Source organism: Diadema antillarum, unplaced genomic scaffold, assembly GCF_040938485.1.
Source record: "Diadema antillarum isolate AM-2024a unplaced genomic scaffold, OU_Dant_1.0 seq00000095_RagTag, whole genome shotgun sequence".
Lineage (NCBI taxonomy): Eukaryota > Metazoa > Echinodermata > Echinoidea > Diadematoida > Diadematidae > Diadema > Diadema antillarum.
The window spans coordinates 74598-80831 of record NW_027271184.1 but is presented as its reverse complement, the minus strand read 5'-3'; positions in this window follow the sequence as shown (position 1 = coordinate 80831).

Here is a 6234-nt window from a genome sequence, read left to right as displayed (position 1 = left end):
CGTACAAAAATGGTTCTCCATTCAAATACCTTGTCCTCGCGTCTTGTTCTCCATCAGCATACCAAATTATTGTGTTTCAGTGTGTACGTGTCTGTGTGTGAGAGAATGTGTGTGTGTGTCTTTCGCCTTCAGAAATGAAGGGAGAGGAATTCTTCTAGCCTTCGTTGCCATACCTCTCTCACAGGTGAGATACTTTGCGCACCGGGGCATCAAACGGTTCCCGCCCGCCAATTTATTACCAAAACAAACGGACTGGCGGGGTCGCCGCACACTCTCTGCGTGTAACCTGTTCCATTTCCAGCAAAGCACGCCATGCCAGCTGTACTTTCGAGCTGTGGCTGCGTTTGAAAGGGTGGGAAGGATTGTCTGGTGAAGATTATTACGTCGTCAATAAATTGACAGACAGGATTCCGGCCAGTGGCGTCATCAGTCCCGATGCCCTCTTTCCCTCTTTTCCCCCACCACGCCCCCCCCCCCCCAAAAAAAGTATCTCACTCTTTAATACATATATCTCTATCTGTCTCCCTCTTTTTCTATCTTCTTTGTACAAACATATATTTACACCTGCAATATCAATATGGTCAGCATCTGTCAGTCAAGCATAATATCTCTATCTGCGCCTCACTTTCTCTTTGACTTCCTTCTTTATCCAGTGCACCCCTCTTCTACTCAATCTCACTTGCTTCTTACACCCCCCCCCCCCTCATTCTCTCTCTTTATATCTTCCGACCTAAACCAATACGAGGGAAGTTGAAACAGTGTTTGGGACCTCATAATTATATGGGGCTGACCGGGATTAACAACAATATAATCCAGTTAACGAGATCAGAGAAAAAAATGAAAACTTTGACATTATACCTTTAAACCTACAAAGAAGCAAAGTAAGCGTGTAAACGGGGAAATAGTGAAGTCCATCATAGTGACATACGATACAAGGGAGAGATATGACTCAACGTCGACCACGCATTGGTAAAATTACCAGCGACTTGCTCGTCGGACATGCCGCTTTTGATGATTTCATGATGATAGATTGCATGCCAAGATTTCCTGTACGTGAGAAAGCGAATGAACAATTATTGCTCTCCTCAGGGAATATACGACATTTTAGCGCTCATGTTAGCTAAAAGGTATGTTAGTTCATTGCCAAGAGAAAAGCACTGCGCCAGGAACTCCCCGCTTTGTCAAAATCTACCTTAGATATAAACTGTAGAAAGAGCAGTGCATATAGGCATCTACCAACAGACACGGGAAATGAAAGAGAGGATAAAAAGTCTAACACGCTGACGATAGAAGCAGGACACGCGAAGGGAACGAACCATGACGAAAATAGATCAAAACCAAAGAACAAAATAAAAACAACAAATAACCTGCGCTCTTTTTTGTTATTCATATTTCTATTGAATGTTGCTATATTTTGCCAGGAAACTGTTGTTATGCCAACAAGGCAATTGAATCCGACGTCTCACATTATTTACACACATAAATGCCCCTGTTTTACACGTACAAGCGACGTGAGGGCATTGCCGACTATTATCTCATAATACTGCCTACACATATTCCCAAGGAATCAAATTTATCATGGCCTGGATACTTGATAGATCGTAGTATAGCGTTAGACAAATTTTAGATTTTTTTTCTTTATCATGCGGAAGTGGAGGTTGACATTGGCGTAGAGTTGGGACAACTTCCAAGGGAATCGACCCTATGCCAAAAGGGTTATTACTCTCTAAGTGTGCATGAACAGGTGCAGATTGGGCTACAATCTGGGTGGGGGGGGGGGATAAATTTGTGATAAACGGTATCGACTTTGCTCGGACACAAAATATTGCTGATACACGAGAAAGTCAACAAAACCAGTGGGTAAGAATAAGTCATTCTTTAGCCGTGCATCACTATGGTAAGCATTAATTATGCGATACCAAATGAGTCTGAGGAGGCTTAATACACTGTATTTCTAAAAACAGACATGACTATGTGAACTTATTACTCGTTACACATATAGCTCAAACTACCTCCGGGTTCGCAGTTAAAGAATGACATTTATTCAATGAATTTCCATTCATTTTCTCCGCGGATGGGTATAGTTTTTAGATATAATTATGTTCTTCACTCAATTCGTGGTTCTTGGAAATATTTCTAAAACGGGAGGTCCATCGGTTGTTGTAAAAGTCTTCTTATTCTATTTTGAAACACTGCATCATGACAGACTTTCTTAATGGAATTGCTGGATAAAAACCGACAGCTTCTACTACCTTTATTTAGTCCAGACACTAATAAAAGTCAACTATACCCACCCGCGGAGAAAATGAATGGAAATTCATTGAATAAATGTCATTCTTTAACTGCAAATCCCGCAGGTAGTTTGAGCTATATGTGTACACCTAAAATCCAATGACATCATTAGAATGATGATCCGGCGGTACACGGAAACGCATAAAAAAGAGGGTTTCTGCATTTAACCCATTGACGATGAAAATCGTGGCTATTATGTAGAATTGCATCAACATCCGGAAACTGATCACAAGAGGGGTAATCGGTGCTGCGCTATGAGGAGGAAAAAAGATATACTCTTCCGTATTTGTACTTGATGACTCGTACAATGAGTCATGACTGAGATGAGAACGAGAAAGGGGCATTACACGACGTCTACCAAATATATCGAGGACGCAAGTTCATCAATCACTCCCTGATAAATCGGCGAACGAAGACCCGAACATCGATTTTGCGCAAGCTTTAAAAAACTGCGCTCTTCCCATCTCCGGTAATGACGGCCAGAATTGTTTCAAAGTGCCATCATCGAATGCATCTCCCCCCTAGGATTCGGGTCCATCCTACAATTCTATAATTTATGGGTTTTTTTCATAATGGCCATCACAAATTCGTATTTGATTGAATAAAGGGTCTGCAGAAACCGATGGGAGACAAGATTCTTCCCCAGAATATTGGACCAAATTTGCACCCACCGGCGCCGAAATTGCCTGAGCCAACGGACCGCATCCCGATCCTACGCCCCCCCCCCAAAAAAAAAGTTTATAAAAAGAGGACAAAACTACAGACTAATGCCCAGACGTTTATAGGGTCAGACTTTATGAAGTCAAAGAATTGATGATTGAGTGCCAGTGTTGCGAGCCTTTAAAATATCCACAGAATGTCACTTAAAAGTAAAATTAGCAAACGAATAACATTGAAGTCATGTGAAAGGTGAGAAAGTTTGGCGAGATTCTGTACCCTTTTACAATTATATAGGAATGTTCGTTTCACTTGTTGTTGTTGTTTTTTACTGCTCTCTGAGAGCTTAGAATCTGTTACTTCAGGTAGTTAGAAATGTGGTTGTCAATTTGTAAATGGCCACATTTTGTGGAAGGAAATTAGTCCTACTTTATATGAATGCAACAAGTGTCATTTCATCACTTTCGTCGCCCCAGATAAACTGACTGCCACACTTGTGGTAGCACTGATTGTTCTTGGTGTTTTCATTGTCTTGGATGTCATCCTTAATATGTCATTGCACAGAGCATGATGACAAATAGTAAAAACGAAATGTAGGGCTCTCAAAATCTAGGAGAGCCATTTCAGTGTGAGTGGGTGACTTATAAACGGAAAGAACTCAAGAGTCTTTACTGTTTCGCTATAAAGAGCTACGATTTCAGACAGTAATAGATGTGAGAATTGACACGAATGTCATCCCGTGTCCACAAGGGTTAGTTGAATTTCACTTTCCCCGCAATTACATCCGCATTTGTGCATCATGATTATGCAATGACTGCTTGACGCAATTACGGGAGACGAGTTCAATTTCATTCATGATTGGTGTAACTTTGCCAGCGCCTCGTATAGCGCCTCGGAGAGCCAGCCGTATTGAGCGCACACCCCCTAGGACGGCGACATAAGAACGTTCATGACATCACATGCATTGTGTCTCTGATCCCACGTTGCCTGGGAAACGGGACGCACAAATTGAATTTTGTTCCGTGGTGGATTTGTGAAAGAAGCATGAAGCTCGTCTCCTTTTGTCGTTTTCTTCTTCTTTGACTCTTCTGGGTTCTTCTTCTTCTTTATCATCTTAATCTTTAAGGTGTTGAAGGCCCGAAAATGACATGGAAATCTTGATGGAGCGGAGCAGTCGTTATGATTTCTGATCAATCAATTACTAGTATCTTGCCTCTCCCATATAATCTCATTCTACCAATGTCATCCTTTTATTCTTGTGATTACTCTTGATAACTTTGCCATCAGATTATCAGGAACATCAGTGTTGCGAGTCGCCACTTAGATGATTTCATTGTTCTGCAGTCGTAAGTCAGCTGCAGGCTATTATAGCCGATAACTGTGAAAAAGAATGATAACATAAATGAATACGTGAATGACGTATGAGAGCGTCGAAAATGATGTGATGTCTAATGTATGTAAAATAATGTTATTCCTTGATAACTTGTTGTCAGCTTATGCTCTGCTTTTCGCCACTAGTGTTGAGTTGGCCTGAGACGAAAACAGAAAAGGTCGGCAATTAAAAGAAACCATGTAAGGGAAGGTGGCTGCAAGGTACAAGAGGCCCAAGTATGCATCCGCGTAGTGAAGTGCCATAATGATGTAGGAGTATTTTATAGATATCATTAGGTGCTTATTTTTCTCACTATCAATGCACTCATTTGTGTCTTTGCTTCTGGTCATAATCAAATGCTATGGCTCTTTGCCGTCTGAAATACAAGAGAGCGATGAACTATAATGACCTCATAACGAACTTCATCCAATGAGAGATTAACAATAACAAGGGCATAAAATACAAAGAGGGTGATTAAAGGAATTTCTTGACAAATTAACTGGCAAGTGATGGTAGCAATGATGTGGTGAAAATAATGAAATGACGAAAAACAGTGAAAATGATAGCACTGATACAGCATTGAATAGATATATGACACTCTCATAATAGCTATTATTCAGCGATTCCGCGTTATGAGGAGCGCATTCATAACGCCTAATCGTTATAAGATGAAGAAGAAATTTCCTTGCGCAAAAATTGGAAGGGGAGTCCTGTAGTTTCCAGTCTGTCTGTATAACGTTTCACCAGGCCAACGTGAAGATTACACACGGACAATGTGTCTAAGCTATATCGTGTTTTGAGAAACATTCGCTTTCTACGCTTCGAAGAGCTTTTAACAAACAATACACATTCTTTTTCTTCTTCATTTTTTTTTAACTGCTGAAATAATTCGCTGGTATGATAGATTGCGTTCGAATCTAGCGACGACCTTTTGTCATCCAAGCGCTCAGACTGAGTTAACAACGACGGAACAATCCAACCTAACAATCTCATATTTCTTCACAGAAAAAAAAAGAAGAAAAAAAAAAAACGTTGGCTGATGTACATAAGTCACTATCAATAAGCATCATCAACAACAGAAGGAGATGCCCTTGCTGCATCTTGTGTCACTTTAAAGTACAACCATTTTATCGGTTTCTATAACATCATGAATGAATGCCTGAACTTTTCCGACGAAATATGCTACAAAACGAACTAAAAATCAAATAATGCGCGGGCGTCCAGTGAAGGTTAGTGCTGCGTAGTTAGAAATCAATAGCGAGATGATATAGATTTATCACAGTAAGTGTTGACGGTCGTAGTCAAAAACAGTGGGCAGAGAAAAACGTGTTCAACAGGCAAGAAAAGAGTGACAGAAAGAATGCCATCACCCGCCCTGCATGCCATCAATAACAGGCAGGTTTATGAAAGAAATACCTCGAATGCTTTGGTCGGAAAGGTTGCACGAGTCGCTACGTAAGTCGGAAAGCACGAGGATCAGTCACCTCGCGTTAGAGGAGCCGTAAATGTACTGCAAACTTATGTGTTGACTTGTGCTAATTCATGATACTCTCAACATCCACTATGTCGTGAAATGAATGCCTACATACGTTTCATGCATTATGATGATTTTGCTACCATTTTCTTCAGAGTACTAGAGTACATCCACACACACGCACACACGAACACATACACATACATCTTCCAAACCAAGATTCTGCCATCTTTGACATCATTGCGTCAATCATAGCTAAAGACGCTGGAATGCACCTTTCCCGAGACTGAGCACAACTTGGACGTCTCCATGTTACTAGTATGATTAACAACAACAACAACAACAAAAAAAAAAAAAAAACGTTGCAGACAAAAGACATCCCCCGAATCAACAAGGGGAAAGCAATTAAGAAACAACAGAGAATCGAACTCATGGATCA